This window comes from Lepisosteus platostomus, chromosome 13 (assembly GCF_059453375.1).
Source record: "Lepisosteus platostomus isolate fLepPlt1 chromosome 13, fLepPlt1.hap1, whole genome shotgun sequence".
In the NCBI taxonomy this organism is placed as follows: domain Eukaryota; kingdom Metazoa; phylum Chordata; class Actinopteri; order Semionotiformes; family Lepisosteidae; genus Lepisosteus; species Lepisosteus platostomus.
The window spans coordinates 14,859,648-14,872,322 of NC_142623.1; the positions used below are offsets into that span (position 1 = coordinate 14,859,648).

Sequence of the window (12,675 nt, forward strand, 5' to 3'; positions counted from 1 at the left end):
GTGTCCATCTATCACATCACGGCCGCGTCCTTAAAATAAACGGCGCAGCTTCCTCGTTTTCATATGTACGGGGATGAAAAATGTGGAATAAAGGGGAGATATGTGCGGGAATTATTTCCAGCAAAGCAAATATTTGCCGAGTGGTAATGAGTTTTGCAGAGCTCCTGTCATGTGTTTGCAGAAGACGTATGGCAGTGGGGAAGCTGTCTGACAGAGCCGTGCGTGTCCAGTGAATGCAGAAGGCCTCCGCGTGCCCTAATTACTTCATCGCGCTTTGTCACACATTAGCTTGATTCCAAATGATCTGTTCTCCCCCCCCCCTCTCTTTATCTGTGGTTGACCTTTATTTTGACCTTAACTACTCCTTTGTTTCTTTCTGGCAGTTTTAATATATGCCGCTTTGAATACAATTAAATGCAAATGCATGATAATTTATTGTGTGTTGAAGGAAATAATAAAACCCCAGAGGAATGCATTTTAATGGCAGACTGTGTGTGGCCAGTGTGTGGCCTGTCCTGTCAAACTATGAGCCTATGAATCTGCTCCCTGTCAGCCCAGCCTGGGACAACTGTCCTCCTGTAGCTGGCGGGTTAGAAGCAGTTAAAAATGGAATCACTTTTGTGCAGGATTAAGAATCTGGAGGTAAGCAGATAGGGTTTGCCATTAAGTGTATCAACAAATGCTTATCTGTTGATAAACTCCCAACTGCCATATCAGCAACCATATCACCCTGAAGCTCACAGCTGGTGGCCCACTGAAGCTCAGCAGGTGTGAGCCTGGCCAGTACCTGGATGGGAGACTCTAGGATCCAGCCTGCTCTGCACATTTGGGCTTAATCAGCAGATCTAATGCCCCAGAGTCCAGACTGGTATCATCTTCTTTGAGGGGTACCAAAAAACAAGTCTTCCTAAAATCCTGTGGTTTTATACTCTAGATGTGATTGGTTTGCAAGTCTGATCAGCACAGACAGATAGCAGAAAACGAGGCAGACAACTGCATATTTGTTGATCAGTTCTTTTGTTTCTGTTTCACTTTAAGGCTTGAATGTTTTGCTGCATCAAAACTGCTTATTGACTTCTGACCTAATTTAGGCAAATGGTTCTTTGTAGGCTTTGGGACTGGTGTCATGTTGGCAAGAGATCGCGGTTACTAAAAAATGCTAAAGACTCAGCCCTGCTGACTGTTTCTGGCAGAGTGGATGAAGAGATCAGGGCTGGCAGAGTGCATCCTCTGTGGGCTCTCTGATGCACTGTTCCATCACCAGTGTGCTTGCTATGTGTTTGCACTGTGGAAAGCAGTCTAATCGGTATTTAACGCATATACTGTACTACAGCCTGTACCTGAAACAAGGCTTCTGTACAGTATAAAGCTTGTTAAACTCTTACTTGCCAGTAAGTCAAAGGACAACAAGCCTGCCAGAAACTTCACCTCTCAAAAGCATGAAAATTAACGGTGACAAAAGCTCTTAGTTCAGGGGTCTCCATTCCTGGTCCTGTGAAGCAATTATCCTGTATTACCAATTTCTAACAAACAGGAACACTTGTAAGCTACTGATCAATTAATCAAGTAATTTGTTCTGGCTGCAGGGTGTTTTGTTACAAATCCAGATCTCTAAGTTACTCTGATTTAACTAATTACCTGTTGAAACAATCACAATGGAGATTTCCAACTTCGAAGACAGGGCATTTTCTTTCTGATCAAATCACCATCATCATCCAAGGCCACCGACCATTTTACATTACATTTTACATTAACCAGAGGCACAGAAGTTACCAACAGAAAACACAATAACAATAATGAATTAAATCACAGTCAAGTCAGCAGACCAACGAGAGCAGCATGCCTGACATTAGATATCAGGCCCGTGTACTGAGCTGAATTACCCTCTGTTCTTTGTCTCGCCAGCTCAGTCTCATGAGTTAGTGCACTTCCTGTCTGTGTTTCATACACGAGGAAGAAAACAGAAAAACCCTGTTGGATTAGTTCTGTTTGAGCAGTACGTGGCTAGTGCCCTGTTTGAAGGGCTACATATTTGAAAGGAAACTCCGCTAGGGTTTTTTTTTTGGAACATAATGAAACTATACTGTATGTGGGCGACACCACGATGTGGCACTTGGATGTTTCTGGTTTCCTCCTTCCTTTTAAAGACAGTGAGGCTGGGTTAACCAGTGTTTTTTTTTAATTTAGTGTGCTAGTATGTGATGAGTGGAAAGGTGAAATAAATGATGTTCCACAGCCTGCGAGCACCACATAATACAGCTCGCGCCCTTCTACAGAGGATACAGAGTAGCCTAGCAACTGTGCTACCTTGAATTAACCTGCCTCGTTCTACCGGAGGGTACTTGAGGTGAGGCCTGTATTCCAGCATGGTACAGCTTCAAAGGGAAAGACAGAAGGCCTTGGGGGTATTGCATAATGAGATACAGCCCTGAGCTACCCCACACTGTCACTCTCATCTTGGATCCCAGTCAAAAAGTGAACCCCCCCCAACCCGCCAGCCCCCCTGCAGAGAGCTCCTCTCGCTCAGCCACATGCTGTCAGCTCCCGGGAGCTAATCAGCCTCGTCCATGGATCTGGACAGGAACCAAGGAGGGCGACCTCCAGCTCTGAGGCCCAACTGCACTGCGATGAGAGAATTCATCTTCTCAGACCTTCAGCAAAAAAATCCAAGGGGTAAATACAGGTACAGCACCTCTGAGCTATCATGGGTATCAGGGTCCTGTTCATTAACCATTGTACTCAGTCCTTTGGCTTATATTGTACCCAACGTGATGCTTCTTCCTTCTGCTGTGTCTGGGTTTATACACCTGGAAACCAGGGCAGCTTCCAAGTCCAGATCTTTTTCAGCTGCCAAAGGATCTCTAAGCTTCTGTGTGTATGGAAGCAAAAATGTTTAAAGCACAGCTCTGTGCCCTTGTGCTCTGGACTACACAGAGAGTAAACGGTACCTGAACTGGCACCCCAATGGCCCCTGAACTCGGGGGAGTTTGGGGTGCCTGAGTGACCCGCAGCTCTCTCTGCTGTGGAGGGAGGGGTTCCTGCAGGGCAGAAGCCACTGGACAGGGCCCATTCTGCGTGTGTTCTTGTGGAAAGTGTGCCTGTGGGTCAGCGCCCCTCTGCACCAGTGTCATGGGTCACAACTGCAAGCGTGAGCTGACTCACGACTAACAATCCGAAAATGGGAGGGATGCAAGGAACAGCTGAGGATTCCAAGGATTTCTGTAGCTCAGGGTGGATTGGTATTACCTGTTTCCCATGATAAATGTCAAACAAAGAGCTAAATCCAGCATTAATTCTTCTGTGAGCTCTGTCGGCAACGGGCTGCCAGTTTATACAAAGCTCAGATGCCTCCCCCTCTGCGCACGTGCCCACTCACACACATACACACACACACAACATGGCCACGTGTCTCCTCCTCTCCTGTCTCTCCACATTAGTTATATCAGTAATCAAGCAGTGATAGCAGAACAAAGGAGAGCTCACTCCAGAGACTCACCACAGTACCTCGTCCAGCATACTGCCCTGACTCTGCCGGCTTTCATGTACTGTCAGCTGCTTCAACAGCAAAGAATCCAATCGTTTTCTGTAGTTGACTAGCAAGTCCCCTGACAGACTTGATTAATTTGCTCCAGGGCCCTCAAGAACAACTATGAACCCTGCACCTCCTTATGTATATAAATTCCACTTTTATGTGAACTCCATTACTCACATCAGTCGCTTTTAATGTTATTTGGAATGACGCTTCTTCATAAAGACTTTCTGCTTGGGAACTTTGTTGCTTTTCCACGTTCTCAAAGTCTTTGTAGACCAAAGGACAGAAGAACACATAAAAGAGCCTCATCTACAAGAGTCTCAGTGTTTATCTCAATATTGCCCATTTTCAGCCAGTGCAAGTTTCAGCATAGCTGTTCAATACAACACATTGAGCACTAAATACTACATATACTGTAGCCCTGACCCTGGCATTCCTAGGACGTATTCACCCAGGACGTGCCCTTCCCAGGAAAACCACGGGTTACCTTAGTTAGGAAAGTTATTGAGGTTCCTTCCAGAAGGAGTGTCTGCACCCGCTCCTGTCTTTGGCTTCCCTTCCCAATGCCAATTCCTGCTTTTAGCACTAGCTCTATTTAAAGTACCCAGTACAGGCTCCAGGGGGAGTCGGAGCCTATTCTAGCAAGGACTGGGCATAAGGCAGGATACACCGTGGACAGGACGCCAGTCCATTGCAGCCTTATTTTAAATGCACTGTACAATTGCGTATATATACAAATACATTGTTTATACATTACATTATACATTGTAAATACATTATTGTGTATTCCACTAGCAGAAGCTCAGTATACCTCAGTTACACAAGAACTAGGTTTTTTTAAAGGCAGCGGTGTGAGGCAGCGGCTTTCAGATTCAGATTCGTAAGAGGAAGTTTCCAGGTTCAAACCCCAGCCGAGACACTGCTGTTACACCCTTGAGCGACGTACTTAATCTAAATTAATTCAATAAAAATACCCAGCTCTATAAATGGATGTAAATCTAAGTCGCTCTGGATAAAAGCATCACTGAAATAAATTAGTAATAATAAATCCAAAATACATAACAGAAACTGTAGATAGAGAAGAACTACAGGAAGTGAATATTAATTACCTCTTTCTGTTTCTCTTCGTTAGAGGACAGAACAGTCTAAAAATAATTCTAATTCTTCTTTTTCATATATAACATGAAAGCTAGCAGCCACAAACAGCTGGTTCACTGTTATGTGGCTCATCAGCATGACACAACCAGCTTTGACCGGTCTAACAGGCGTGGATAGGTATCTTTTGAGGGACACTTTTCAGGCATATAGTGAGTGTTAAAGAGGAATTTGTTATTAAATCTCTGTAACAAAATAAATTCAATGACATTATACAAAAAAATTACAAATTTCAAATTAAGCACAAAATCATGAACTTTGTGAAAGCACTGTATGTTGCCATGTTGTCACAAACTCGCATTCGAGTTCCCACAAATTGCGATGTGATGCAGCCCTTCATGCTCACTAGTCTCCCTAATGACTAATGTAATGTAGTGTACGAGCGAATAAGTACAGGTTGTGCAGCAGATATTTTACCACAGAAATGTTCTAACGTGATCTGCATGCACAGTTAACAAGTAGTGTTTGTCGGCGAAAATCAAAGAACAATATCTCCCTTGGATTAGAATTAATGTATTCATACGGCTGTTTGTTTATCATGTAATAAGGTTGCAACATGTCACAGGAAGGTTTGTTACCTAATTCTGAGCTGCAGAATATGGTGCTGTAATGCACATTTAGTCTATTTTGTGCTGTAAATTGGAGGTTTTACAAGTTCCTGTGTACATGAAGAAGTACACGTTGGGAGCTGTGTCAGCATGCGGAGGCTGCAAAGGAACAAGTGAAGGTTTAACCCATGCTGAAAGGAAAAGAAAATAGACACAACATTTCGGCTGTGGAGCCTTCATCAGTTGTGTCCTCTGCACCTGTTTACTTTTATTGAGGTTTAAATGCACTCATCAATGCTGATTTATATGCTGTAGTTCCCCTTTAAGAGCAGGCAGTTGCTATGAATCGTCAGAATGAATATTAATTAGCTCTTCCCTTTTTACAATACTAAGGGATGAGGAGTCACCTAAAGAGATTCTAATTCTTCAGGTGTGTTTGAAGCCAAACAGATATGGATATATTGCTCAGATAATTTAGCTTTGCAGAAATCTACATATATAATTCCATCCTCCCTCTATTTGAATTATGGCTTTCTTTCTTATCCTAATGACAATGAGTCAATTAAAACTGGCTTAATGTCTAAGCCAGTCCCCAGTGCAGAGGGTTGAAGAAGCAGAAATTAACTTAGAGGTGGGGGTGCATTTTTCCAGGTCCTGACTTCAGAGACCTGTGATAAAACTGGATGGACATCCCAGACAATCCAACTAAACCCAGACCTACACATGGCTTCATTGTGTGTGGATCACAAATAATTGACTCTTGGAAAGCCAAAACGAATGCACCCGGAAGTAAAGCAGAAGGAAAAAATGCTCTTTATGGGCGTGTATTATAGTGTCATGCCCACCTGTGTCTGTTTCTTATTATTGATCAACTGAGCTGTTCAGGTCAAAATAATGGCAAACAATTTGTGTTCCTCCAGAACCCGGGCTGATTCTAGCACACGCAATGTTTATTCAAAGAGCACAATCATTTACAGCACGTCTGTTCATCAACCACAAACCCCATCGATCTGTCCTTGGTCAACGAGTTAATGAGCAACATTACGGGCTCCGATCTGCCACCAGCAATTTAATTGCCATGAAGTTCCTGTTGTTCTTTCTGTCTCTATAAACAGAGTTTTTATCACATTATCGCTTTGTAAGAATTTAGGCTGCCGCTTGTTCCTATGCACAGAGTGACCTTGCTTTTGTCTGTCCCATGAATCTTTTATGAGCACAGCATTGTGGGTTTCTTTGTAGGAGATCGGAATATGAATACAGCTGAGACGCTGGGAGCTCTCGACATGAAGTATCGTGTAGCATGAGAGTGCAGCTCCCTCCTGTCACAGCGCAAGAAAACAAAAAGAATACATTCCCCATAAAAAATACTCTGGGAAAAAACAATCATTTGGAGTGAGAAAAGAAAAATGCAGCACAGTTTTTACACTGGAACAGAATTCTTTTGAAAGTCAGTCTGTAGTTTTTTGTCTAGTTTTTACGGGGACAGCAGCCGTCACATTGGGAGACAGGCTGATGGTGTTGCATGCCAAAGTAATCCCGGAGCCGAAGCAGGTGACACAGACATTGGTTCATTTTCTGTTCTGCTGGCATTATGTCAAAATCTATCAGTTTTATTTGCATAAGTGGGCTGGATTCGTTACTGTGCCTCTTGCAACTGAAGCTGCGCAGGGACAACACACAGACCCGCCCTGAAGATGTGTAATCATGTCTTTTCTAGTCCACACCACACCGCTGACACGACAGAAAACGTTTTCAGAAGCAAAATCACACATTTCGCAAACACTCTGAATCCAAGGAAGGGATGCACTTCAGCTACAAGACATGTCAGTCGTCAGTAGTGTCGGAGGGAAAGACAGCCGCAGTTTATTTGTCAAGCAAGCATGGGTCACATGTGGCAGGCCCTGTTCATCAAATCAGCAGTGAAGAGATTCTGACAGGCAAAGCTCAGTGCAGGAAGAAAGCGCGGGGTCTCTGGTCGATGTGGATCAGGAAGAGCAGTTTTCAAAACTCAGGTCTTGGAAGCTGAGTAAACCCCGAAGATGACACGTGTGCAGACTCAGGCTTTAGTGGGCTTGAGTATCTGGTTAAAGCCTCAGTCTGGAGCGCAGAACGAGTCTTATAGCCTGCAGACTGCTTGTATTACAGTGTACTTGGGAAAATTTCACTGATATCAAATCATTCTTTGTTTCAAAAACATCTACTTTTTTCCCTCCAGGCAGCTCTGTTGCAGGTTTGCTTGTTTCACTACTACCATAGTTTCAAAGCCACTTCTTTGAGTTCTTAATTCCAATGCCAGTCCCAAAGTTTTCTAAATATTAAAACCAATCTTTGGTTCCTGATCAGTTTCAGCCAGTGCCAGTAACAGTACCCATTCTACTCCATCCTCCTGAAGCAATCCAGGTCTCCAATTCCAACTCTGAAACCCACTCCCAAATCCAAATGCAAAAGAGTCAAAAGAACTGAAAGGAGACTTGAAAAGTGCCATTGGAAAATGGTTTCAAGAAAAATGAAATTGGAAATGCATTCGGGATGTGAAATCCATAATTCACCCCAAAGCTGCGTATCAACGGTTTACCCTAATCGAAATTTATTCCATTTCGGATTCATCCCGTACACAGAGACAGGCAGCCACTAGCAAAGAGGCAACAGTCTGCACGGCAAATTCACCGTGATTTATACAGTCTCACTTCACAGCAGGCACTGCCAATTCAAACTCAATTACCCCCCGACCAGGGCACTTCCTATAGAAGTGACAGGCAGTAAACATCAACCCAGTTTTTATTTCTCATTCACTGGGAAGCTGTGATGCTCCATAATGAGAATGATCAGTCACAGCGGCATTGAGCGTTTCCTTATGAAAGTATGCTTAATCCCTGGGAAATCAATAACGACTCAATGGGAGACAATTTTGGTTCTTGTGTAAGAGCCACTTAAATTAGAAGTACTAGATATCACGAGCAATAGTAACTAAAACAATAATAATGAGGAGAAATGCACAGTCCCTACTTTCACTTGCAATGTCATTTTCATTGTTTTGTATTTCTCCTCCATAATGCATCTGTTCCGCCTGGTATGCAGTATTACTGAGCAAGGCCAGCCGATTACTAGAAATTATGTTGTGTGAGCATGCTAGAATGCACTGGAATGTAACATGGACAAATGCCAAAAGTAAATTATACTTTATTTATATTGTCTTGGAAATTAAAACAAAAGACACTACAGAAAAAAGAATAAAACAGCCAGTTATGCACTAAAATGGAATGTTATAGTACATGAAGATTTACTATATACTGTAGATGTTCTATCTGAAAATGCTTTTGCAGCTTGAAGATAAAATTACAAGTACCATGCACATTTGTCATTCACAAATGAATATATGTGCAATTCTAAAAAACATCTAAATTTTGCCATTTTCAGTCCACGCCACTGCAGCTTGTTTATTCTAACTATACTTTAAAATTGACCTAATTTTTCCTAATTGATCAGCTTAATTGCTCACTTACTAAAGGTTCAACCAGAAACAAGCCTTGCAATGATACTGGGACACTTGAGCTGCGGTGACGCTTCTCGGTGAAAACAGATCCATAAATTCCTGGAGACTGTTTTTCTGGGGCTGGCATAAATGATAAATCATCTTCCAGTGGATAAGACCAAAAGCCAAGGCCTGATGGTCAACAGGAAATGTCAGTGCCCTCAAGTGTCCTGTTGTTGATGGTGTCAGTGCTGTAAGGTCTATTAATGTTAAGTATTTGTGCCATCTGGCGTCCTATTATTGAAAGAGTCAATGCTATCTGCAGTCTATTATAGGGATTGTCGATATGATCCCGTTTGCTTTATTATGGAGCTTGTAAACGAATGCACTGTGGTGTTGTCTCACTGAGAGTGTCAGTGCTCTACTGTAGACGCAGTCAATGCTGTCTAGTTCCCTGTAATTGAGAGTCTCAGTGCTGACTGATTCCCTGCCAGCAGGGGTCTTATTATAAAGCAGGGGCTCCTGCTTACCCCTAGACTGTGATATTTCTTTCCCACATGTTTTTGGATTAGCTTCCATCTCTGATTTCGCTTCCCAACACCGGATGTGGCCTTAGCCTACTCCTCAGACAAAACCCCAAAATGCTACATATTAGCATCCATTCAGCCCCACGGCGTTATTACTGTATGTCAACTTGAGATGATTGTAGGTGGAATAACTAGAGGATATGGGTGTTTTTTTCTCCATTTCCTCTATTCCTTTGCTCCAAATGTATTCTCCAGAATGCATTGAGATATCTGGCTGATTAAGCACCCTAACAGATTGTGTTTAATTAGGGCAATATCATTAAATCAATATGGGGCCCTTATGCAGCGAATCAGTGCTGTATAAATTAGAAAGACTAGCCAGAAGATAGAGAGAGAGAGGGAGGGAGCGGGGGGGTGGGGATGTGGGTTGAGACAATGTGAGCGAGTGAAGCAGGCTCCCTTCTGCGAGCACATTACACTGCTCCTGCTCTGTTTGCATGATGGTTATCTAGCCTGTGTGTACTGGAAATTAATACAGGGGCTCCATCCGAGAAAATAAAAACAGCCTATTGTTGTAAAAGAGAGGGGGGCGACTCACAAGGAGGTTCTGTCGTATGACAGAAACGCTAATGCATCCACCTGGCTAAACTGCAACATTTTCACATTGCTGCATTGAAAAGCATCAAGTCTTTATCCCCTACGTCTGTAAAGAGTATACAAATATGCAGTATGTGCAGGATTCTAATGCACAGGCTATCAGAGAATGCTGTCTTGTTATACTGTATAGGATGGAAACAAAGCACAGCTTACAAAGACAAGGTAGTAAAGTTTATCTTGCTGCTCACACATCTTCTGCTTATGGTGATCGGCATAAATCATATTCAGAAAGTCAGTATACCTGAGGTATACAGTACTATGTCTAGGTTTTTAAATCCATAATGCGTCACACAGATATAGAAACAATATCGATGATCATTCTAATTCTTCAAACACATCACTAATAATAATAATAATTATAATAATAATTATAATAATAATAATAATTATTATTATTATTATTGCTTACACTTATATAGCGCTTTTCTGGACACTCCACTCAAAGTGCTTTACAGGTACTGGGGATCCCCTCCACCACCACCAATGTGCAGCCCCACCTGCGTTCTGGTGCACTATTGACCAGCCATAGTGCACCAGAATGCTCCCTACTAACATAATACTAGACCATACTAGAAATACTAAGATGACCAGCTCCCACAGATATGCACCAAAAACCAAAATTATTTCCTTAGTAAATTACTCAAAATTCATGACCCTTAGAGTTTACAGATTTGTTGTGTTGTGATTTGTGTTTTATGTACTACTCTTCAGCTGGAACTGTGAATAAAACAAGCCGTCCTTGCTGAAATGCACTGCAAATTAATGTTAATGGAGTAGCGCTGTTTAGCATAATGCACCTCAGACCTTTATTTATTGCGCTTTGTACTTCTTCTCTTGGTCTTCCTCCACCCGGAGTTGCACCCGATGAAAAACTGCTTCAAGGTCATCACGCAGCAGAGCGCGGCACACATCTGTAAGCGCCGGCGAAGTCGCGTGACGCACGGTTCTGCGGGTGAAAATTAATTCACAGTCAGATATGTCTTATTCTGAGCAGTGGGACAGAGGCAGCCTGCTGGATGAATCCAGGAACATATGACTTACCTCTAGGCTCTACGCCCTGAATGCATTTAGGGTACAGGGTCAGGGGGAGAGGACAGGGGACAGGCTACCATTGGGATTAGCTTGATGTTGGTCGGTTAATATTCTCTGCAGTCTGCAGTTGTTGTATCGGAGCCCTGTCCGAGCACAGCAGAACGAACAAGTGTACCCCCCTCCACTCCCTGCTGTGTGACGTGAGAGGCGACCTTTCTGAGGTGCCGAGGACAGGTAATTAGCATTCGACTGCTTCTGGACACAACAGTAAGCACACCGAGCAGGTGCCTGACAACGCACTATAACTACAGCCGGCAGCGAAATGCACTGCTCTCTATTGATCAACGGCGAGTAAAGAATTTGCACTTTTGGTAAGAACTACATCACGGCCTTCTGTTATTGACACTGCCTCTCCCTCTGGTTTCTTTGAGCTAACATGTGGGATGAAGCAAGCACAGCCTTGCAGGGGCGGAGTCCTGCACGTTTGGCTGTAAGATCTCTGCAGCCCCATACATCAGGCCTAGGACAGGCGTTCAGATCAGGCAGATCATGCTTCCACCTGTATCGTTCAATCTTTCCTATTCCGGTTCATATTTCCTCATTTCTTCCTCACTATTTCCTTGGCTTAGTCAAGTGTTTCTGAATCCATCTTCAGTGGTGGATGAAGTGTCATTCCTCCTGTATGTAAATCCCTTTGAGATCCTTGTAAGAATGTATTATTATTAATAATCATTACTGTTATCTTGTTAATGTGCCACCCATCACTGTGTTTTACCAGTCCAGCTGCTGTGTTTTTAAACTGCGCACCCAGAGTGGAACCAGCCTAGGATCCCGGGCCAGCTGTACCTGACCCCGTTTCTGAGGGGCTGGTGCCAGCTTCGTTAAAGCTGTGACCTGCACTTTTCTGTCTCTGGAGCATCATCCTCTTCTTTTGTAGTCCAAAATGTTGGACCAAATGGAAACAGCAGGAAAGTGCATTCAGAACTTGAGAGCAGGAGGTGCTTCTTCAGCCAATGTGAGCGTGCAACAAGCTGCCCAGCCATGGTTCCAGCCGTGTGTTGAAGCCAATCTCTTGGCTTCTTTCAAGAACAAGGCTGAGATCCAGGGATCAATCAGCTAAAATGGGGTGGATGGGCCAAATAAGCTCCTTTGTTTTAGAACCTTTCCAGCTGTGTCTACAAAAAGCAGAAGGAAACTAGACAGCACTGCCCCTATAATCATGAGCTACTTTTTAGTGTGCGAGTATGATTAGTGTTACCTTCAGTTATCATAAAAAATACATTAGGATTAATGAAGACAAACCAGGAAAAACAGTAGTGCCAGGGAAACCAGCATCATGTCCCAGCAAATTGAATTTGCCCTAAAGCAGTTCGTAATAACAAGCTTGACATTTTCTCCCCACACTTGCATTTTCAACTAACTACCCTGATTCTGAATCAGTTCATCCCCTTGGTGCCTGGTCTTAATTGCAAACCCATATAAACATGCTTTTATGGAGGAAAAAAGGAGGGAGATAAAAAAAGCGAAAGAAATCTGTGCTGATATCCAGGAATCCTACTCCACTGCACCTTAAAATATGATAAGCAGTCTGCAGGCCTGTTGAGAGCTGAAATATCGGTTGTGATCGTACTCCCAGACAAGCTGTTTATTTCCAGGGAAGGCGGGGAGAGGAGACAGAGCAGGCTATCAGAGCGCTGGGCTTCAGCTGGGATAGACTCTTTGTTTCAATCTGGATGATGCGAAAGTCTGCTT

The 12,675-nt window shown here is 43.3% G+C and overlaps 1 protein-coding gene and 1 long non-coding RNA gene across 4 annotated transcripts in view; one reads left to right on the forward strand and one right to left on the reverse strand.

The window, feature by feature from the left end:
• LOC148650036 (uncharacterized) overlaps window positions 1-12,675 on the reverse strand; it is a 195,124-nt gene that overhangs the window by 86,666 nt on the left and 95,783 nt on the right. For all 3 annotated transcript variants that reach the window (XR_015926000.1, XR_015926002.1, XR_015926001.1), the window contains one exon: window positions 10,696-10,837. This is a non-coding gene — a long non-coding RNA (uncharacterized LOC148650036). The remainder of the gene's footprint in view (window positions 1-10,695; window positions 10,838-12,675) is intronic.
• The window catches only part of LOC148650037 (noelin-2-like), a 114,354-nt gene that overhangs the window by 9,878 nt on the left and 91,801 nt on the right, over window positions 1-12,675 (forward strand). The gene's annotated exons all lie outside the window — the stretch shown is intronic.